At 33.9% G+C, this 25,164-nt stretch overlaps 1 protein-coding gene across 2 annotated transcripts in view; it reads left to right on the top strand.

Moving 5' to 3' along the window:
* The first annotated feature begins 1,907 nt into the window (after nucleotides 1-1,907).
* Nucleotides 1,908-25,164, top strand: part of Oatp26F (Organic anion transporting polypeptide 26F) — a 250,080-nt gene continuing 226,823 nt past the window's right edge. For both annotated transcript variants that reach the window (XM_090407707.1, XM_090407708.1), the window contains exon 1: nucleotides 1,908-2,118. The gene's annotated coding sequence lies outside the window, so the exon portion shown is untranslated. The remainder of the gene's footprint in view (nucleotides 2,119-25,164) is intronic.

The raw sequence follows: 25,164 nt of genomic DNA, 5'->3' as shown, positions 1-25,164 counted from the left end.
CGCTGTTTCTGACATTGTCTTATAAAAAGACTAAAATGAAAAAGCAATAGACACTTTCTCCGCAGATACCGTTAAAGATCCTATCGTCCAAGTCAACCATTTTTGACTAAATTTAGAATATAGTCGTTTCTTGCATGGTTTAAGGTTCATATGTGAAAAAAAGCATATATTAAAAAAAGTTATGTAAATTGTATACAGGAATTTAGAAACGGCAACTTGGCTGCCATTATTGTTTTTACTTTTGACAACGTAAACACTCCCCTGGGCAAGATCATAACAGGAGCAGCGATAACATTACCACTAATTAGCAAAAATACTCCTAGTTTTATAAACATTCTTCTAAATTTCACATAAATTCCTTCTGACAACATTTGGCCGACTTTTTGACATATAAGTGTCAGTTATATTACAAAACTGAGGTAGTTAATCCTCTTGGCAACTGTTTTTAAGTGTTGTTAAAGAAATATTTCAGTAATTACAAGAATTATGAAGCCAGATCCAAAATGCTAATTTCTTATAAATTATCTCACCGGGAAATATCTGATTGTTTCAACTAGTTATATATGATCATCAATAAAGAAATTTTAACTTAGATCTTTTTCTTATTACCAACAAAAAAGGACTTGATAAAATCAATTAATGCAAGTTTTGCAAGATTTTAGGTACGAAAGGCTATCCAAAGCAACTTTTACATGCTATTAGAAAGCTTTAAAAGAATAGCGTCATCGTATATTATATGTTATCAAGGACAAATCTTTTACCCGACAAGTTTCCCACTTCTGTTATGTTGATTATGGTCATACATCATGTTATTAGAGATCTACTGTTAAAGCTGAATAGATTTCTCCAAGATATATGGAATAATCATAAGGCATTTGAAAACAAAACATGGATTTTATTACGTGATGACAATCTTCTCTTTATATATGATAGCGAAACGTCTATAATTAATAAAATTAATAATAAAAGAACTGAACAAGATTGTCATTTCGGCAAAACAATCCACCAATAATTTAAAAACCCATGGAAATGGAATTTATATTTATGAATGGGTGAAAAAAACGATTGACCAAGAATGCATATAATTATAAGTCAAAAGATAAAAGAGATATGGACGTCAAGAAGAGATGAACAGTTAGAGGACGAAGCCAACCTATTGTCTAATCATTTTCATCGCACAGTAATATTGGTCTGAAATTCTATAATGAAAGGACTTCCTTGTCACCCAATGTGACTCTTACTTCTTAGCGATACATAAACAGGCATTTACGTACTTCGGATTTCGTGTATCGTTAATGCTGGCAAATCATAAACAGTTTTAGACAAATTTGCTTTTCCTATGTACCTTTCATTTCCGCCAATATCAACATCGCTTCCACTGACTGGGATAGATCTAAACCACAGGAGACTTTCCGATCAACTTGGTTATGAATGGATGGACAGATGAATGAATATACTTCAGAACTGCGGGGGCTATTCATACGCTGAATCATATTTTTCAACCAATGTGGTAATTTGCATCAACCAAGGCGCCAGAATGAAGTATCGCGCCTCCATGAATAATACTAGGGAAAGGAGATCGTGCCCTTATCATCTCCCCCCCTCACTTCATCCCCAACATAGATAGTAAATTAACACTATCTACTAGTCTGACCGTTACGGACTATTGAGCAGCTACTATCAGGCTATGCTATCCTTGCCACTGAGAGTCGGTAAGTCGCCGCTGCTGTCCTCGCTAGCCGCGTGGCACGGCACCGTCGATTTTCCGGTGCTTCTGCTGTGTCTTTCCTGCTCCGCCGACGAACGAAACGGCGCACACCCCTCGTTTCCTAATAGATCAATCCAAGCAGGCGTGCTCCCCACGTGGACTGCTGAGGTGGCGGGCCCCAAACTCGCGGGCCGAGAGTCAGTGTGGCGGAAGGCCGAGCAGTAAGACGCATTCGTCATGTAAGGTAGTGAATGGGACCGTCGCCAAGCTGGAGCAACAGGTCTACGCCTGGTGTACATGTTACGGTATCGGCCGCTGCTTTTAAAAGTAAAGGTGATTGTAACAACATTCCTTCTCTGTAGCTAAATCCAGGCCCTCTGTCGGCAGGCAGGCAGGCTTCTAGGATTTCTGTGAGTATTAAGGCCTGTTATTTAAACTTTAGTCCTTAAAGTTAAGTCCTAGAATAGATGTCGGATACGTAAACTGTAGTTCACGATTGTTATTCTTCTAATCTAAGCCCCGCAGCGTTGTTGGGTTCTCAGCTAAAGTGTTGTTCTGTATGCTGTGAATACGACTATAACCACACCTGCATAAAAAGCTGTCGGTAAATGTCACTATCAGCAAGGTAGATCGCAAGAGGTCAACTACATATAAAACGGGATGTGTGTGTGAGAGACAGACTCGACTTTGAAACGGTTAAAGAAAATGTTGAAGCTTTTTGAAATTAGTTTCGTTTGGTTTAGTTGTGGGTTATATCATTAAATTATAATGGGTACGATTTTTTTTTTTTAAAAAAAGTTTTCTTCATTGTTATTTTAACCATTTTTTTCTCAATTGTTATGGAAAAAATTGCATAAATCTTGGAATTCAAAATTCGTTTAATAAGGGTAAAATCCAGAAATACAACGTATATTTATTAAACTAGATAACTTTCTTTTCGCTACCTATATATCCTAAATATCGTAATTATATTTAGGACTCACAGTGAGGACTCTTGGGATTCACAGTGAGTTACGTAATTTGGTAAAAACATCTCCCGTTGCCAACTGGAAACAATTATACAGTACTTTCTGACAAGCAAAGAAAATAGAATACATTGTAGACCGGTTATGTGAGTTTGTGAAATTACTATCTTATCCCTTGCTATAAAATAAAAAGGGGCAATAAAACTCAACTAATTAGTACCCAAGTCATGTCAATGTAACACGTTTTTCCTTGTCACATCTGACATCCCTATTTACCTTGCGAAGACTTCTCATGCTATATCTGGAGCCAGTCAAGGACTAAACAAAAAAAGAAAAGTAGTGATGAAAAACAAAGAGTCGGTGTTCACGTGATTTTACTATTATAAACAAAGCATGGAGATTTACGTTAAATAGCGTGAAAGACAAATTTCGAGTTAATATAAATTATCCATATTTGGAATGCTCACTTACTCTTGAATTCCATTTCAAGTACGTTAAAATAATATTTGCTTGTTGGTTAATCGCATTTTTTTTTCAGTCACTCAACGATGCAACAACATCGTCACTTACCTTGTTTGCTGTTTGTTTAAATTAAATATCTTAATCATTTTTTTTTTCTGGACCTGACGCCAGTTATAGACAACCAAGTCATTTGTCCCAGTGACTAAATTTAAAAGTCCTCAAATGACGATATTTTAATTCCCCACACACAAAAAGACATTTTTGTCCTGGTTTCTAGTTTAATAACCTGATTCGCATTTGTGAAGATGTTCCTTATTGATAATAACGAATCTATTTATTCGGAAAAATTAAAGTTTTTCATTAGCATGTCACCCATATTGAAGAATTTCCGGATAATCGCAGGTATGTTGCGTTGTGTTTAAAAAAATTAAACAGTCTAGAAATCATTTATTATTAAAAACGACCGTTTTATTTTTTAATTCTCTTCTATGTATACTGAAAATGCGATCCTCTCATTCAGTTTTTTGAAACCGAAAGCGGTCAGCAGAACAAGATAATAAATAATCGATGTTATAGCGTTCTTCTATTGTTATTTTAATAGTAAACCTCTTTATGATTTTTCACTAACTTGGTATATTCGTATTACAATATTTCGTTTTAATAAAATAATATAATATTTCATTCAGCGCGATAATAGTGTGAAATATAAGCATAAAAAGAGAAGGCTTCCATCAAATAATCACACCAATTCCATTCCTATTTAATTTATTATTATAAGACATACCAAAAATATCCAAGTCACACCAATTTTTTCTCTCAAAATTTCTATCACGTTCTTTAACTTGTGCTCAGTGCAGCGAACAAAATATCTTATTGGTAATTCAGCTTCTCCCACCTTTTTTTCTTGCATTTTTGTGTTGATGCATCCCACAGCAAACTTGAATTCGATCTCATAAATCATCAAGGTTTGAACGGAACGCGTGGCAACTTTGTGCTTGCGACCTCCATGGGAGAATATATATATGTATTTTTTTTTTTTTTTTTCATCCGAGTGGTCGCAAAATCTTCGTTCTACCAACGTAATCCAGCTCAGTTGACCACAAGATGCATTTCGATTTTTTTTTTCTAGGATTACCTTACAAATTCAGTTATATTAATTTTATTTCGGTCTAAATATTCTCCACTGATTGGACTACTATTATCACTGTCATGACGCCCGTATAATGCTTAAATTCGAGTAACGTGGTTTCTTAAGAATTTTCTGTCTATAAAAGTCGGACTTTTCGTTCGGACTTTCTTACTTGTTTAGTCTTCACTAAGTAAGCCTTCATTTTATTTTTCTAACAACTTCGATTAACAGTGAAGAAAAAGAAAAGCTGGTAGTGGCAATCAACTGTCTACTTTATGTCGAATCCTTTATTCGGAATTCTGGGCTTGCACTTATCCGATCTAAGACATAACAGGTTGTTTTTTTTTTTCCTCCTCTGGTTAAACTTAAGTTTTCTTCCCACAAATACAGAAACCAGCGTGAAACCACAAATGACAGACAACTCCTTGACGCTTCATGGTAGTAATTGTTTCGACTCTAATCCCAAACAACCCAGCCCACATCTTTATTGTGCGGGAAATTCCTGCTTCGTCTAGTAGAATTCGACCATTTCAAGAGTGGCAAAGAAAAAAATAAATAAATAAAATAAAATAAAAAGATAAAGAAATGAAAAGCTATAGACCATCGTTTTTAGGTACGTTTTGTGGACGATGCCAAAGACATATAAGTCGCTTCTTATATATCAAGCGAACAGAATTTCTCGGATAAAATATGCTACTTGGAGATCTTTACTGGTAATGTGGACTGTTTCAATTTATTTATTTTTTTGTAGCTTAAAATGAATAATGTTTTTGCGCTTTAAGCACAAAACAAAAAGCATAAACTATCGTATCTATATAATAATGCTATTTTCAACTTACTGAACATAACTGAGTGGGCGAAATAAGAATTATAATTCCCTCGCATTCATCTCTATTGTTTTTTTTGTCTATTAGTTTCTGATTTCATGCACAATTGTTTAATTTCTATTGACTAACCCTCTATAGTGTCACTTCAACATTATATTCTTCCGCTCTGCGGTTGATGCGGTTAAGTTGGTAACAAATTATGCCCCGCTTGTTGATGGGTAGAACCGCCTACCTAATGTGTGTGCGAATTCCCTCAATGGTCGCAGGAAGCTTTCTAAAGTTATCACCTAGCTGATTTAGCTTTAGGCGAACTTAGTTGGGTTTTCATTTAGAAAGGTACTGTGAAGAAGCCCTCCGCTTTTTTTGTTTAGTAGTAATATTTCGATAAATGTGTACAAAAAATAATAAAGTATTCCAAATAGACCTTCTTTGTGATATCACATGCGTCTAGATATTCCCTCCCTCTGTCAAAATATGCCATACTTTTTATTCAACCTCTACTATCTCCCCAAAAGTGACATTATTTTAGGATTATCCCTTATTGTCGACTCAGCACAACTTAATCTCTTTGCAGCTTTCGGTGGTTTGTTCTACAAATCACCTCATATGTTTTCCTACTGTATATCCTTTTGAAATGATTCGTCTTTTGTTCTTTCTCTTCTTGCTCATGTTTTCTCATATTACATTTTGGGAAAACATGAGTCAAGTACTTAATAAGATTTTAGCAGTCGATATTTCATGTAAATATTTCTAGATGAATCCATTCATTTTTTATTTCTATATTTTTCTTTCTTTTGATTAAACTGCTATTGATTACTTTTAAAATTGTTTCATCTAATGTAGCAAAAGCGATCCAACTTATTATAGTCTCAAACGTATGAGTTTAAATGAAGTAATAAAACGATTCTGACCACTTCAGACGAACAGGGGAAAAAAAAAATCGAAATCATAAAAATAGTGTGTGTGTGTGTGTGTGTGTGTGTGTGTGTGTGTGTGTGTGTGTGTGTGTGTGTGGAACAAGTAACATCTTATGCCATTGCTGTCAAGCTAGCAGCTACAGGTCATAGATGTTCGGGGTTTCATATTTGACATGCCTTAACTTAGAGCCAACTAGTCGCCATTTGACAAACTTGAGTACTGGAGAATGGATAGCTATGGGAAAGACCAATACAGATAAGAATCTCGTTCAGTCAATGCCCTCCCAATGGATTATAACCAGAATCTCAAATACCACTCTTCGCTATTGGGAAGAGCGATAGAGAGAGAGAGAGAGGAGGAGGAGGGGAGTGCTAGAAAGAGAGAGAGAGAAAGAGAGAGAGAGATCGGGAATGAGTCAGCATATTTTCATCTAGGGAAGACTAACAGCCAAGCACATAATCAATATATTATCTATGAATTTTATTTACATTTATACATCCTTGTTTTCTTTAATCATAAATAGATTTCTTTCATTTAATTCTCTAGACGATATAAATTCAATATAAACCTGGTTTCTCCTCGATGGTTATTAAATGTTTTATAACTGCTTGCAGTAGATATAACCACATTACGTTTTCTGTTTTTCAAATCAAATAGTACTGTTATTTCTTGTTTACTGCTAAATACATCTGTCTGCGTTCCCCTTTCGTATTTTCTTCTTTTTTTTTTATTGTTATTTAAAGTCCATTACATTTTCTGTGGTAGTCATTAGGTGACTTTTTCCTTCTCTCATTCCCCTCCTCCTTGCAACAGAACCACCCTCTCATTACTTCGGTGAACTTTCACAGTTCTCAGTGAAGCAAGCAGAGAAACGTCGAGTGACAAGGAGGTCCAAGACCCAACACGATAAACTGGTTTTTGTTGTACGTGGGCTTTACTTGGTAATGTAAACCGCAGTTAAGCATGTGTAGAACAAAAGGGTGTGTCGAGCTGTCGTCATTTGTCTAACGAGAACTTTCACATCTTAGATAACCTTGACTTTGGATGTTGAAATCATTACGTCGATTGAATTACACCATTTACTTATCACAATGTATTCAATCTCTCACTATTCACATCTGTTTAAACTTACCTTGTGTTCCGAAGTTTATGAAGTGTGCATATACTTTGGTAGGTTGGTTGGTTGTAGAGAAGAGGGGGACGATAGTCATCCATGTGTGTAGCCCATAAGTCGGTACCGGTTTCAGGTTCACTGCCCAGCCACTCCTTTAGCTATTCCTCGCCTAAATGCAGGGTGTACCTTGAACAATCTCATATCCATACTCCACTCGCTAAGATTTAGCATGGTTATTGTCCTGCACTTCACTTAGGGCCCTTGATAAAGGGCCCATACTTATGATACGATGAAAACCTTAGGTTCTAGAAAATAAAAATCTTTCGAACTCAGTATGATAATCTAACCTATTCTCACTTTAAATATCTTTTTTATCTCATGAAAATAGTCCTTGCATCAACGAGATGGAACCTAGTTTCTAGATATTTTCAAATGAAAGAGTACACATCGCCTTGTTCTTCCGACCGCCTTGTTCTTCCGACAAGGTATATTTATTCCTAAGAAGGAATAAATATACCTTGCATCGCTTAACGACACTTTTGGCATTTGTAAAAAGTTGATTTTCTTTCAAAGAAAGTATGGCTTCTCTGTAGAGGCTGAAAATTCCGTCATTTGATTGATAGAGAGAGAGAGAGAGAGAGAGAGAGAGAGAGAAGAAAAAAAATCGCATAAGTTACGGTTTTCAGCTCATGCGTGTCTAAAATTGCTTACGTATTTTATAAATAAACTCCGTATGGTCTAGAAGGATATCATCCAGTAAGATGTTGGAAGCATTAAATTACCATAAAATCAAAAACTTACGGCCAACTTCTTGGATTAATATGACCTTCTTAAAATTCTCACTTTGAAGAAAGCTTCGAATTAAGGGTTATCATTTAAACATTTGCAACAACATGCTCTCCAAGAGGAAGAGAGAGAGAGAGAGAGAGAGAGATGTTGCTACAAATAGCTGCCCAAGAAATTAATTTCCATACTTCCTACTAGCACAGCTACAGCTGGTAATTTAACTAGCTGTGTCTTTCAGCCAGACCGAAGTTAATTAACTAAATTCGGTTCATTTAAAAGGATCTTGTTTTCGCTTAATCCCTCTAGGCAATGAGTAACTGCCTAGACGGATTATGTCAATTAATTTATTGACTATTAATTTACCCATGCGTTTCACTTTTATTCACTGCCAATGAATCGAGTGACAATCTAATGAAATATGTGTGTTTGGAGAACACAACTTGAAATATGTGGACATCAAAAACTTCCGTTCAGGAAGTAGAATGCTTTACTAGTTGCATTGTAATAACAGAAATCATTAGCTTTATGTTAAAATGTCACTTGGGATATTCTGCGACTTCCATTTCTGAATTAAGTCCAGTTTCAGTAAATTAATAGGGATTGTTAAGACGTTTACTTAGTCCTACTACTGCTAACTGTTTACCTCTTTTAAAACTTACTACTGCTAAGTCTGTTGTGTCTACAAACTGTTTAATAAATGAAATATAATAAAAGTGTTTGACAAAAGAATGAATATATTTCTAATAAAAGTATTCTTAAAGTATATTATTCTCTCCTTTTTTTTCGGTATTTCGAAAGAATTAGTGTTTATATTTTAATCTAAAGGTTTTTCTTTGAGTCCTAATCCTTTTTCTCTGTCTTGTTAAAACCATACCGGTTTATATCAGCGATGAAACAAAAAATAGTAAATAAAGTGGATTATAATCTTCAGATTAATATTTACGTCTTACAGCTGATACCAGCTTATACACTCGGGAGTCAAAACATTATGAACGCCTATTTAGTAGCATATTGGGCCACCTTTGATCGAGATAACCGCTTGCATCGTCTTGGAATGGACGTTACTAGACCAACTTGACAGAATCACCTCGGTTGTCAGCGACCTGGCGAGGCACTAGCGTTGAAAGGGGAATACTGTATTCCACACAGTATTCGCCTTTCAACACAAATCCCACAAATGTTCGATGGAATTCAAATGTTCGATGTAATATGATGCGTGTTTTTGCTGGAAAAGTCCAGATTTGTCAGACTACATTGTCACCGTGTAGGGCACTTAGTCCGAAACAATTCCCAGGTATGAATTAGCACCGAAGGTATGGATGAGAGAACCTAGTTATGTCTATAAGAACAATCCCCATACCAAGATACCCTCACCACTATCCTGTTTCTGGTCAACAGTGCAGTCTGGTTGGCCCAGTGGATAGCGCATCTTGTCGCATTTCGAATCCGATTGCTGCTTACATGGGTGTTTTGTGAATGCCTTTTAGGTGACATATATCGCTTGGTGTGAGACCACCACTTGGTTAAGAGAGAGAGAGAGAGAGCACGGTTTCCACATTATTTAAAAAATATATCATTAAACAAAATAAAATAAATCATAAAAAATAAAATAACGATTCAAGGAATCAAAGAATTACACTGACGAGTATTACAAACTACAAAGAGAGAAAAATACGAGACTCATTTATCATTTGTTGCCAGTTTTCTTACGTCTATTTTAGCTGAGACACAGTTCATATGATTTAGAATATCGGTGTGCAAAATGTCAGAAGTGCGGTTAATTAAAAAAAAAAAAAACAGCGTTAATGAAAATGAATGTGTCAGTCCTCAAACCACTGTAAAAGATTTGAATTCTATGACCTCATCATACTATTAATTTCCAATTAGATGTCTTTCTCGTAAATGATTTTTTAATATTCTTTGTACCCTTTATACCATTTATAAGACGAAAGAGCTAAATACTTATCTGAATAATCGCCATCTCACTGTCAGCATTCTATGTTATTTAAGTTTCCTTTCTTTACAAAACAGAATATTACTACAAAGGCCAGGATGACAATCTGCGAAGATTTCAAAGTTTAAATGTTATGTTTTATTTAGTAAAGAGCTAAAAAACAACTCGAATTTCTTAAATGCGTTAGAAAGAACCATCTTCTGAACATAGATGATTTTCCAGAATTAAAAAAAAAAAATACAGCTGGAAGAACTAGCCTGGAACATGATAAATGCCCAGGTGCTCTGTCACACGAATCACAGATGTTGCAATCATAACAGATAGTGCAATTGCTTTTAAAGAATGCTGAATAACTGTCAGAAACCGTGTCCAATATTTAAGCTTCTGTATCTAAAAATAAAACCTCATGGGATGGTTGTGAAAGATATATTGGCTATAACTCTATTTCGTTCCCCTTGCAGTTCTAGCACAGCAGGCTTAGGTCGAAAAAATGCTGCTTGTCACCCGATAAAAAGGTCATGTGATTTGTATGGTATAAAAATGTCTATTTCTGTTCGTCTTCGAAGTATTACACTTGATCCTTAGAAGGACAGAAAAAAAAATTACCAGTAAAAAGAAAGTTAGGGTAGATTCAGTACAGTTGGCAAACTGAATTGCGACCCGATTTTAATTAATCCCAGTATAACTAAAAATATTGTCGGTAAAAAAAATATCTATAGAATTACCAAGGAAACTTTATTGGTGGCCGAGAAGATAGCATCTATACTTTCTAATATGTTCAGGTGATACGTATATTATTCCACAGGTGACGATGCGTCACATGTGGAATGATATACATTCCTGAAGCCTGAAATGGCATCAAAAAAGTTCCATGTTTGATCTCCAGTGTAGAAAAAGTCATGGTTTCAATTACTGTCATAACACACACGGAATATATATAAGTACTTCTGTATTAGTGAGCTGAATCATATGAAAGTAGTAAGAAACTTGTACTTTTTAACCGACGATAAAGTCGTACAATCACAATATTGACTATAGGCGCATCCACTGCTCCAGAGGGAAACTGGAAGGAGGAGGAGGACACAAGTGTTTAAGCAACAACAGCAAATACTCCGTAATTTACATGTTTGCAATCAGTTCTGATATTAATTTACTCCTCGTCTGTGGACCTTCTCCAGATTGTCCTTCTATCTCCAAAATCTAGGAGGCCAAATCCGGTGACAGCAATTAAAATGTTACGCATTCAACTTATTATACAATGTACCAAATATTTTTAGTCGAAAGAGACCAGACAAACTCTTCTTGGGGAAGCAAAGATGCTTGATATATATTATCCCTAATCCTGTGGCTTAGGAATAATTGAAAGTGTTGCAGCTAATTACTAGGGAGATAATTATGAAGCAAAATGATTTCCCGTTTTTGCCATATTTTATGACTGTAGCCGTCTGTGTTCACTAGACCGGTTTGCCTGTTTTGAGAGATGAAAAAAACCCGAGTTACCATGAGAAAAAAAAAACCTCGTATGAGACCGGTTAATTCACCTTTAGTCGAAAGAGACCAGATAAAGGTTCCTCGTGTCATGAACGAGAATCGAATCCAAGTCTTTCTGACCAAAGGGCTTCGTCTATATCGACTAAGCTACGGAGACTCGATATATTATTATAACTTATTATATTAATGGAATGTTAATACATTAAATTTCTCATCTGACTGTGTAACTGAAAAAACATACTGCAGCTCTCAGTAGCATATGCTAACGTACCATCTTATCCTTGAACATATCTTCCGACAAGAGCGATCATCATTAAATTGTCCAACCTCTATAAACAATAAAACTGAATATTCCATTTACTCCATACGATAAGCTGGAATAGGGCTTTGTGCTATTTCCTTTCCTTCTTCTGCGTAGATCATCCAGGCTTTCGTAACGAGATTCGACGGAATAGAACGGTTAATCCTTATTCCTTTACTATCCTACGACTGTAAATTCCGTGTATTCTTCTGCCCGCTTAGCTAAACGAAAAACTCAGTTTCCGGGAGGAAAAATCTGTTATTTCCGTATGGGACCGGGATTCTAACCAAGATCTTTTCAGGAAAAGAGCATCGTCGAAACCAATTCAGCTGCGAAAGCTTTGTTCTACTGTTTAGTATCCTTTTTTTTTTTTTTAAATTTCAAAATAAGTATCAAATTTCAGCTCACTTTAATCTTGTTCATGGTAGGCTAAGTCCATAAAACAGAAAATTTATCAAATAAACTGACATTAAAAATGTGTAAAATTGCATCTAGTTAAAATTAATTTAGTCTAAAATTTGAAAAAAAAAAAAAAATAGAGTACTAATGATTGAAATCTCTACACGAGATAGAATGAATTTTTTTATTCTTTTTTTTTTCAATTTTTTTCTTTAAAAGATCTGCTAAGCAGTTTAGTTCAGTTTTTTCAAACTACTGTGAAACAGTTCACCTTAGTATACAAATCGACACCAAAAGATTCGAAAAAAAAATCGAAATGAAGTCCTTGGTTGAAATCTATTTACCACTTCAAGAATAGACAGAGGTCATCCAACGTGGAAATAAAAGTCATGCCGTTCACCCAGTTCTCGATTACTTTAAATCTTCAGTGCATTTCATGCTATTTACTTGGCTAGATCATCTAGTCTCTCTCTCTTTCTCTCTCTCTCTCTTCTTTACCTTGGCCAATGCTCCGTCGTATCTCAAGGGGATGAGTGTGTTTTTCAACTATTTTTAGCTACACCCGTTTCATCACCAGCTGTGGATGCAACTGATAGCCTCACTAAACATAATGATTTTCGTATCTCTGGAGGAACGATAGAAATTTCTCTCTTAACTCCTAATCTAAGGGATTTTAATTAAAAGCAAATAACATTTCTTACGAGGTACTTCATGCTCTTCTGCATCGTGTATATTAGAAAGCTTTTACGTTATTTAAAACGCTTCTTATCGGCATCGTCATTTCTGTTACGTCACACTTCCTGCGTTCTCCGCGCGCCAAACGATGTTCTACGAAGAGAGGGGGATGGCATGGTCAGTTTTCTGCTGATAGCAACCGTTAGTTGACATCTTTTAGTTGCCCAAGTATCGTGCAATCAGATTACTCCTTTTTTTTTTTTTTTTTGTTTGTTTCTGATAATAGAAACAAGCAAAATTCAAATATGAAACTTCCATGGTTTATTGCCATTTATAATAAAATATTTATTCTTTTTTAAAATGTTTTATAAGCCTTATGAACTGCAGATTCTTTTAGAAGATCAAAAGGAAAATTATTTCATTAAAAAAAATAAAAGTAATGAAAAGATTATTTATCTTAAAATGAAGTCTACGATCTTCAGCTTTTCAGCAAGTTGAAATTTTAGTATGCGTTGTGTAAACCGTTGTTTACACAACGCATACTAAAACAAGATAACTCACCTCATTTGAAAAGAACTTATATCGTAGACGGGATTCCAACCCAGATCTTTCCAATAGAAGAACAAATGTCACGATACCAAATGGTGTTCCCTAAAGTTTAAGTGTCATAAAAAAGTTAAATATTTAAACTTTACAAAGATAATAAGGAATATATTAAAATTCTAGTTACAAAGTTTGCTAAATTATCCATATATTTTCATATTTTGTTTGGTTTGCTCCAATCAAACAGAATGAAACAAAAAACAAACAGGCGTTTCTTTCTTTCTTTTTCTGGACACTTAAAGATGAAGAAACCATTAGTTGCAGTTGGCAACCAAACATTGTTATTAGTGTAAGCAACGTACTCGCTGGATGGAGACAAAAAATAAAATAAAATAAATAAATAAATAATAAATAAAATAATGTTAATAAAATAAGCAGAATACCAACAATATTTGTCATTTTCACGATGCGAGTTGAAAAAATAGGTTTCCCGATTAGCTAAATGATTCGCTCTTGCTTTAACTCTTTCCGCAATCAATCTTTGAGATGTCGGGGGGGGGGGGGGGATCAGAATAATCCCATTCTATTGCGTATATTCAATGATCATGTCATTAAACCGCAAATTTGGGTTAAATCGAGAGACTCATAGAGATGTTTATAAAAAAGTTTTAAAAAAATATAAAATTTGCGAAAATATTTAGAACAAGACCTTCGGCGTCACTCTGACACCACTTAAGCAGAAGTGGACCTTATTCCCAAGTGACTCTTCGTCAATTTATTGATTAAAACCAGATGCTAAATTTTATCAAAAAAAAAAAAAAAAAAAGAACGAAGAGAAACAAAACACTTTAATTTACCCCCCCCCCCCCCCCCCCCCAAAAAAAAAAATGGTTTTCATTTACGGATCCAGTTATAGATTAACTCATAAATGTTTCATTAGTATTATTAATAGCCGCATCCTTATCAAAGGCATTCTAAAGAATGCTTATGAAAGAAATTTTAAAAAAATCACTGAGATCCTTTGTATGATAATAAATATATACAAATAGAACAGCTAAAGTGTCATATGTCAGCTGGAAGATTACATAAAACGTAAAACAGCAACTCAATGAACGGTACTTCCTAAAATATCTACGACTGTGCCGATTACAATCTCTCTCTCTTTCTTTCTTTCTGCACTTTACTTTTCAAATTTGTGCCGATTAAATAAACGGAAGTAGAAGGCTCATAGCTTTAGTATTCCAGTATTAACATAATGCACTCAACACAGAATGTAACCCTCCGTAGCTCACTCGGTATAGACGAAGTCGTTTGGTCAGAAAGACCTGAGTTTGATTCCTGTCCAAGCCGTGAGGAACCTTTATCTTTTGATTAAAGGTGAATTAGCCGGTCACATACGGAGATAGGTTTTTTTTTTCACCCGGAAACTCGGGTTTTTCTTCCTCCAGAACAGACAAACCGGCCCTGTGAACACACGCATCTATAGACATAGGACACACCGGGGGCATAGGGCCAACCACCCTATCCTCGAGACGGTCGCGGTTGTGAAGTCCACAGCTAAAAAACCTCAATGATTCGTGAAATAGTAATTTATAGTTCATATAGTGACGTCTGTGAAAGTGTTCAGGTCGTAGCTGATTTCATTCTCCGGTTTGAGACTACAATCCTACGTTTTGGAATTCTGCAGTGAACTGATAAAGCGCCATATTTAGTCCCTAGAGCTTGGTTTCTGGAATATTTAACTTTTCCCCATGGTAATAATGTGCTGCAGATTTACGACGTTTTATATAAATACCATTAAAAGATTCTTAGTTCTTCTGGTTTACTACTCTTTAATTTTCATGTTATTTTAGCATTTTCTGCAGTATTTGGTATTACGACAAATTTAACTATAATGGCGTAATTAATAGTTTAAAATACGAAATACATCTTTACAAAAGTTTATCGGTATAAATATTATTTGGTCCCTTTTGTAATAACCAATTCAATGTAATGTTTTTGCAACACCATTATCAGCTTATCAGTTTATATTATTCTAGTCATGTACAATTTTTGTTCCGATTTTGCTAAGTGCCTTATCTTTGTAGATTAAACCTTAAAATTACACCTTATTTCTACCTTAATCATATCATAATTACACTTTAATCGATTGTTTCGTACCTTGAGCTCTTGAACTTTCTTGGCACTCGCAATTATGCTAATAGCAGGGCAATTAGAGCATTTCCAGTTACTCTTCATGTTACTTAACCCAACTGGAAAGTTGAGTTAAGCAAGATAGGTAGCCAATGGAAGCAGGCACGCCATCAAACGACAATATCTCGACACTCTCCTGTTTATCAGAATTGGAGAAACTGATATTTTGATGAATATCATCTAACTTTATTCGTGTTGTATATTTGAATTCTTTTTTCGGATTCTTCTCCCTAGACTAGATTTTTTAGTTATTCAAAAATTAATTATAGAATAGACCTGCACTTATATACCACAAAAATAAAATTAAAAAAAAAAGTAATAAAATTTTTAAAAAAAGTAATCAAATTTAAAAAATGCGTCTCTTACCTAAAGACCTAAAGACCTTTCGCATATCCCTTGGGGAATACGCGTAACCACACTTTGAGAATCACTGGTCTAGGTTAAAGCAATCCAGTGGGTAGAAGGCATAAAAACTTCTTACACATTCTCAATATCTCGGAAGTAAATTTAATACAGTACTTACAGTTCAAAGAGCAATAAACGAGTATTCACTGCGTATGCTGTTCGTTCACATTAATTTCGAAATCAGTTGGTTTTCGCCTGAAATGGGATGGTCTGCTTTTTATTGAGCCAGCAAGGATGAAAGATGTAAAGTCGATCTTTTGATGGAAATCAAAATATTTTTCTCTTGGAATTTTGAATTAATAAAACTCTTTCCTTTATAGTTTCCAAGTTAGATTTTGGTTATTTTTAGAAGAGCAAAAGATATTTTTCTTGCTTAGTCTATTTGAGGTTACTTTTTTTCCCTCTAACAGTAATACCTTGAGTTTGAGTAACTTGGTCTATAGTTACTATATTGTACAAAACGTTCGGTACAAATTGCTCCTGATCGAAATGAGAACATTCCACAGCACGTATATTCGCCTGAAAATCAGCAGATTTGGTTAAGAACTCAATCGAATCTAACAGGTGTCTCGAAAATATATACACATTTCCAAAACGGTATGAGCATTCGAAGAATTTCAACCAATGTTCTAAAAATCCCTCTCGTCACTATGAACAAACAAATGTCCAAACAATTGTGCATACATTGCATCTACGTCAAATTTGCGTATTTCTCATACAAAAACATACTAACCTTTTGTTAAACTTATGTTTCTATTAAATTAATTAATAATTAGTGCAAAACCGTAATAAATATAAAAAAGCTTAAAATTAATTAGTAAAAATTCCTAAAAATAATAAAATTAACCCTTTCTTCCCTAGTGATTCCAATCACGAACTTTCTTGGCCCATATTACGTGGCGAATGATTCTAATTCTGAAATGATTCATTGAAAATGAATCATTTCATTTTCAATGATTCATTGAAAATGAAATTTCCATGAATCATTGAAAAAAAATACATTTTCATTTTCTGAAAAATGAAAATGTATTTTTCAGAAAAATACTTGATATCCTTGCTTTTTTAGACCTAAAGACAAAATAAATAGAAAGAAAAATTTTTTTCACTTGTAAAAAAAATTCAGGTCAGAAAGGGTTAATAAACTTACATTTTTAATTTATAAGTTTATTATATAAGAAATCTTAATTTTGCTTCCTTAATTAGAATATTTAAATATCCCAAATGATAAATATATGTAACTTGCAATGTTCGTTTTGTAAATAGTGCATTCTAAACAAGTCGGTCGAAATATTTTATAAACATTAATCAGTCAAATTAAACCTTTGAAGTTGGAAGCGCAAAATATTTTTGCCAACTTTTATGAAATAGTAATGGATGTTTATCATTATTTCTTTTAATAAAGTAAATTTTTAGCTTTCTTTTTAATTGATATAATAATAATAATAATAATAATAATAATAATAATAATAATAATAATTATTATTATTATAAAATTATTATTATTATTATTATTATTATTATTATTATTATTATTATTATTATTATTATTCCCCCATTTTTCATTCACCACTTCCGAATAAAACCCGTTAAGTAACTTACATGTGTCCATGTCCATCAATTCCCCCCTTTTCTGCCTATTAACCAATTTTTGTTATCCACAAATTTTCAATCCATTCTTATGAGGAGCATTCCATTCTCCTGCACACCATCATAGTCACTAGTTCTGGATCCTCTCGCGCCTCTCGAAGAAATTTATTTCATTTTTTTCTCATTTGCTTTATTATATATGAAACAAGTGAAAAATTACTCAATTATTTTCGCATCCAGAGTTAAGAGTATAATATGTAATAATTTCAGCCTCTCTCTCTCTCTCCCTGTATAATAAGATAGCTTTGTTTGGTTGATTAATGGGTGTAGCATTTTCTTCTTTGTCTTCGTGGGATAATAGTTTCTGCATGGGGACACCAGGTGGAAAAGTGATGGCAACGATAATGTCAAGAAGAAAACAGGCGATACTTTAACCTCACTTTCACCAATGCTACATCATCTTGATCTTTATTTTTGTATGGAATTTCAACCAAAGCAGCTAAGATATGGGGCTAGTATATTATGCCTGTAAATTGCGTGAGTATTCTACTGCTGATTTTTCTATTTTGTATGAGTTTCTGTAAGAGACCGACTCAATCACCTTCAGTTGAAAAGTCCTTATAGTCCTAGATTCCAACTCACATCTTTTCACAGTATTCGAAACCAGATCTTTTTACTAAAGCGCATCATCGATACCAATTGAACTTCGGAAGCTGTCATGATCGGCATAAACTTATTTCTTCAGTATCAAAATGAAAGATGTTGATTTTCTTGAAACACATTTTAGGCGTTTTATTACAATGAAAAAATAACAGTCTTGAACAAAACCCGTTAATTTTTATCTCACTTGTGAAATGAAACAAATGTGCCGAATTCGATATTTTAGTATAGGCACACTAAAACGTTGAATTTCCAAAATAAAATGTCTTTAATAAAGACCACATTCTTCTTCTTTCTTTTCAGCATTCTTTCCGTTGATATATTATTATTAAAACTTATGATACTGTGGCTTGAAAGAGGAAATGATATTTAGCACATAAATAACATTCTGTTTCCGTAATAAATGCTGTAGTAGAAAGCACACGGGGAGAGAGAGAGAGAGAGAGAGAGAGAGAGAGTTGAAGAAATACTAAGCCTGCGTCTTGTCACATTCCTTAGACGTCTTAGACAATTGCCGCAATAATTTCCATTAGTAAACATCCAATTTACCTCCTAATGAGGCAGCTTCCTTTAGATTCCGTTACTGTCTCTTAGATACTATAACTCACCATGCATTTCCTCTCGTGGAGCTGCACACCCACAGAATAACTCTGTTAACGACCATGTTTCAGCTTCAAGTCCAACTTAAGCAGCGAAACTTGAAGAGTTTGTAAAGTTTTGTGTGGTAAACACATTAGAAAAATTACGAAATATTCATGAGGAAGATCGACCACTAATAGCTAACAGTTGGCAATTTTACTGTGATAAAAAAATTCTTTAGTCTCTTGGATATTTTACTTCATTCAGGTTAACAGTAAAACTCATCTCTCACTATTTCCTAGCGTAATTTTAGATGTATTCTTCAATTACTATACTCATTTTATTGCTTTGGAAGAATCTTTTATTGAATATTTGGACGTTGCATCAATAATATAAAATGATCTTCTATAGATGATTGCCATTTTATGGAATAATGAATATTCTATACTAATAAATCAACGCTTTGACAACATTCGTAGTTAATGAGCTTTTCATGTACATTATATTGGAATTTAAGTCACAGTTTCAACATGATATTAGCATAGATTACGTTCTGGACAGAATGAAATCAATTCCTAGTTAGAAATTGTTAATTCTTGACTACAAAGATTAATGAAAATTAACTATTATTTAGATATTGGTCAAGTGTAGATGAATAACTAATTTAATTACCAACTAATTTTCGTTCTATGCTTTTCTGATTGTACCCTGATGAAGCCGACAGCACAAGCCGGCGAAACTAGTTGGTAATTAAGTTAGTTATTCACCTACACTTGACCAATATCTAAATAATAGTTAATTTTCAGAAATCAATTCCTGTTGTAATGAGCCAAAAAATAAGCGGTTGCATTTAGTATATAACTGAAATTACTCTTAAATTTTGGATCTGAAGAAAGGTATAGTATTTAGTATGAAATAGTATTTATTATCTTTGTGTACACTTTTGTACACAAAGCTACTATATACTATTTCGTGTTTTAAGTAATTAGTGTTCTTTATTACTATACAATTTCTGGCTAGCATTCGAACAGAAGGATCATAAAAGACTAAAATAGTGTGCGTGATTTGTAGTTTGCGTAAGCACTCGTTAGATGGGGTTTGTCGATAGGTACCCATATTTTAATTCGTTTCTTCTGGACAAATTGTAATGAAATTTGTCCCATTTCAATTTTGGTTTCAGATTCAAGTTTGGTTTTTTCAATTTTGGTTTTCACGATTCGGAACAGTGAAAAACTGTGTTATAAATTATAATATTATGATGGCTATAATAAATCACAAGTGACTTGGGTTCAATTGTTGTGATAATGGAGGATGTCACTATACATGGATGCCGTTGCAAAATATGTTGTTTTGTAACAGCATCCATGCATAGGAAAATCTTAATTAAAATCTAGGGGGGGGGACTTAACCATTAATTAAACATAATAGCTTATGAAATTTGCTATTACACCATTAAAGTGTATAATAATGATCTAATATACATTTAAAACTTCTAAAATTACATTAGACTAAAACTGAATTAATTTTTTTAATTATGGAATATTAAAATGACATATTTAGCATATTTCATAACACCGTAGCCAATTGATATACGACACTGTCCGATTATTTCCGTAGTTGTGTGATTTAAAAGACAAGAACGATAACACGAATGAAATATAGCAATAAATATTTATACTAAAATCAATAAAGTCAGACCCCATAAGATAATTATTGCTTCGAAATCTTACAGACAAAATATTGTACAAATTATTCAATTTTTATATCTGTAACAAATATTACTCGCTCAGTAATGTACGTTAGTAACATTCTTTACTACTAATGCTAGATAGCGGGTAACAGCTAACGTCATTAGAAATAAAGAATAAAAAAAAAAAAATAGACCATGCTTGTTCAGATAGACTTTGGTTCAGACCATAGGATCAAGCTGAACCATATAACTCTTTTTACGTAGTTGTTCCTTCAAATTTGAACTGAAAGGTTTCAGTTAAGCCCTTCAATGAGATTTGATTAAAAATGATTCTTTGTCCATTTCACATATATCGTAAGTGGTCATTGTTAATTTTTTAAAAATAAGAAATGATTTATTAAATAAGCAAGAACAAAGAAGGAATTTTTTGCTTTTTTTTTAATCTTATTTCTGCATGTTGTTAGGTCACATCACGGAAGCCACATAATGAATCACACGACAGAATTGTTTATTGCCTTGATGATAGTTGATACAGAGTAGCGAAATATGAGCAGTAAAATGTTCTATTTAAGATATTCGTCTAGAATTTTTTTTAAAGCAATATTTAAAGAAATGGGAGATTTTTGCACTAGTCTAACGATTGTTTTCCTTCGGGTCGAAATCTTTCACTCAGTAAATACGAAAGCAGAATTCTATTTTTTACACAGCGCTGAGCATTATAACAAGCCAAATAAAATACTCATAAACTGATATTTCTATCCAAATTAAACGTACGAAAAGCCGATAAGCAAATAATATATTTGCTTGTCATCTTGATTTTATTTATTATTATTTTTTTTACTTTACTACAGCTTTTAAAAATTCATGTTTTTTATTATTTCATAACTCTCTCCTCTCTTTCCTTTTTCAAATATCTTGCAGAAATCAGTCGATAATATTTGCGTTTCGTCTCCCTTAATATTTTTTACATGCCATTAATGTCCCGATAGAATATTTACTCACTGCTCTTTCACTTCTTCCACTTCCTAATACTGCAACATATAATATAGTATACTAATTTTGCCGCGGCAATAAAACTTTGGTATCTGATAATATTTTTAAATGGAGTTTTAGGGCTTTTTGCTAGCCATTTCCTTCTTTTGCTAGTGCTCGCTTCTTACAAAGTGTACCCAACGTAGTCAGTTTCGCTATGAGAAATACCATTCGTGATTGCACTTTTCCAACAGTAATTCGAAGTTATCATAGGTTTCCTTCAAATGAACTGAATTGAGCTACAGGAATCGATCCATATTTATTGCCATTATTTATCCCCCCATTTAAGATTTTAGATCCATCTGTAAATAGTCTCTCATGCTATTGAATCGCAAGTAGTTCCTTGTTCATGCATCTACCATGAAATATGGGACATATTTGCTTTCATGATTTCTATATCAAGTAAAAGATGTTCCTTGACAAAGTGAGTTCTTCTCCAAGTTTTTTTGAATGTAACAGCTCAGTAAAATACTTTGAGAGATTTAGATGTCTTACCAAATCCTTTCGTTTTCTGTAAAACTCTTTATTTTTTCTGTAAAAACTTTCTGGCTTGCGATTTCAAAGTTTTTTATAAGATGTGTTATAGCTTTTCAATATCTTCAGACTCAGATGTTTGTGTCAATGTATTCTTGACATGGTTTCTGGTCCATGTGGTACTGGTCTTTTTTGCAGTTACGGTATTTTCAGATGGTACATTTGTTTTTATTCCTGTATCCTTTTACACTGCATGAACAAAAGTACTAATTGACATTGTGGTTCATTCGTTTCTGCCAAGCCACGAGAATATGAAAAGGAATAGTTTTCTTTCTTGCTTGACTCCATAATCATAATGCTCAAACATAAGTCTTATAAACTTTGTGAATTTCTTAAGGACTGCCTTAACAAATTCAAGACATCCCTGATTTTTTTAAAGTCTGTGATGCCTTGAGTTTGTTTACTCACAGAATAATTGCCACATATATATAACAAAATACACTGAGTTTATTTACATTACTCGATATGCCTAATAATTCATAATAATAAATAAAACCACTATTGAAAAATACACACGATATCGAAACTGAATAAAGCTTGAATGAAATACTAAGCTAATAACATTTCGCAAAGAAATTAGTTTGTTTCTACTATTTTAGATGCTGTTTGAAAGATAGTCGTAATTGGTGCAGAGAGAGAGAGAGAGAGAGCGAAGATTCTTCACAGCCAATTTGCCAGGAATTAATAAAGGTGGCTAGTTGAAACCTCCTAGAGTGAAATAAAAGGCTTCGGTCTTGATCGTTGGTGATTGAATTAATACTGTTAACTTCATCGAAATATCAACATGAAATAAAGATACTAATTTACAAGCGGTTAGATTGATATTCCCATTATGCATTCATAATTTGGAATGACTGCCATATGAGAATTAGTTTTTATTTCACAACCAACAAACAGGCTAAGAGAACACACGCAATGTATACATAAAATATATATTTAGGCATAAGACTAACCAATTTATCCTAAAATTATAATTAAAAGAAGCCAATTTGGATTGGTCGTGGGTTGATAGGCACCGCTGATTATTATTATTATTATTATTATTATTATTATAGCAATTTTTTCCACTAAGCATGGAAGTTTTACAGCAATGTTGAAAAAACTGTACATGGTGGAAAGGGTTTCCTAGGAAGAAAACCCTTTCCTTCATTTGAAAAGTCATTATAAAGGTTCCTCACATCTAGAGAAGGGATTCGAACTCAGATCTTTCCGATCGAAGGGCGGACGTTGATTTCTTAATGGCTTTCCAGAAACTCTACCATAAAGCATTCAAAGTCAAATCCAATGAAAATATGTTGGCTGACTGATGCATTATGTGGGCAGAAAAGCCTCTGTTCCGTCTCGAACAACTCTGCCCCATCATATTAAGAAGGCCAACTCGCTTTCAGTTGATAAACCATATATAAAGGTACCTCGAATCACTGTCGAGATTGGAATCCAAGTACAGTAGAACTCGGTTATAACGAATTCCACGGGACGGAATATATTTGTTCGTAATAATCGTTATTCGTTATATCCAATAAGGTCATAATTTGAGCGAATTAAAAATGTTTTCAGATTTTTCTCAGCATAGGTATATTGGGTAACATAAATACATATGTGCATACATGCATATAAAGAACAAAAATTTATTTTTAAAACTTCACATTTTTACATAAAAAATCATCAGGCGTGCTTTGCTTTGCACAAGACGCATGTTTCATACGTTTGAAATTGTTCCTTATACCACTAAGATGCTTGAATGTGTCGTCTGAACTTACAGATCGCGATTCCATAAATCTTGTTAAAATATGTAAAGCACTTTCTGCTTCACACCAGGTAACGATTTTCTCATCATTGCTATTTTCTTCCTCGGAGTCCCTACTACTACTATTATCTTCTTCTGGTGTATGAGAGATTTGTTTTAAGATGTCAGCGTCTGTCGGTAAACCGAAGGTGCGACGCCATTATCAATGTCTATAAAATTATCAATCTCTGCGCACGTTTCAAAATTGTTCAAGTTTCGCGCGTTTAACCACGTAAGTTATCCTCTTCATCTTCTTCAGATTCGCACTCGCATTCCGCAAGACCGGCTTTCTTAAAACAGTTTTGTATCGTAGACGATGACACCAAATTCCAAGCATCACTCATTAAACGTATTGCGTGAACTACACTGATCTTCGAGTCGTAAGCATAAGCATTTTCCGCGGATTTTTCTCTGCGTTCTATCAGTTCCAAGACTAACAGACGACGAAAATGGGATTTAAAACATCTAATTGCGCCTTGATCAAGTGGTTGTAAGACAGATGTCATATTCGGTGGCAAAAAAACAAGTTTTATGTTTGTTAAATTAGCCACAACAGGATGGGCAGGACAGTTGTCTATCAATAACAAAATTTTCCGGTTTTCACTGCGAAGATTTTTATCCCACTTGCGAATTTCATTTTCGAAAATTGAAGATGTCATCCAGGCCTTCTTATTCGCTGTATAATCAACGGGAGTTTCGTTATGTTTTTAAAGCATCTAGGTTTTGCCGATTTTCCAATTACAAGAAGCTTTCTTTTATCGCTACCGATCATGTTCGCACAAACTAAAACTGTGAGTATTTTTTTGATAAGTTTTCCGCCAATGAACTTTTCGTTTTTAAATTGAAAAGTTTTATCGGGCGTTAAATTATAAAAAAACCCTGCTTCGTCTGCATTATAAATGTTGTTGTATCCATACCTTCGTTTGGTGTCCGGCCATACATTCTTCATCCAGTCAGAAACAACGTTTTTGTCAATGGACAACGCCTCGCCACTTACTTTTGCGTAGACAATATTGTTCCTGCTCTTAAAGCGATCAATCCACCCATTATTGCATTTAAAATCGCTATAACCAAGTTGAACAGCAAATTTTTCTGCTTGAACTTTCAAAATTGGTCCGCTAATAGGTAAGCTAGCGGTTCTTTGCACTTTAAACCACGAAAGAAGTGCCTCGTCGACGTCACTTTTATTACACTTTTTAAGTTTTTTACACTTCGATAAATTGTTTTCAAAAGCTTTTAGAGTCAACTCGCGATTCTTCCAAATTGTTGATATCGTAGATGGGGACAAACCATACTTCTTTGCTACTGTCAGATTTGATTGGCCACTTTTCACCTCCCGTATGATTTCTACTTTTTCGGAAACCGATAAAATTTTCCGTTTGACTCCCGACATTTTTCCACAACCAGAAAATGCGTACGTACGAAA

The sequence above is a fragment of the Typopeltis vanoorti genome, chromosome 17 (genome assembly GCF_054136105.1).
Source record: "Typopeltis vanoorti isolate ZY-2024b chromosome 17, IOZ_Tvanoo_1.0, whole genome shotgun sequence".
NCBI classification, from domain to species: Eukaryota; Metazoa; Arthropoda; class Arachnida; order Uropygi; family Thelyphonidae; genus Typopeltis; species Typopeltis vanoorti.
The sequence above is the reverse complement of the archived record's forward strand: the minus strand, read 5'-3'. Positions and strand labels throughout refer to the sequence as shown.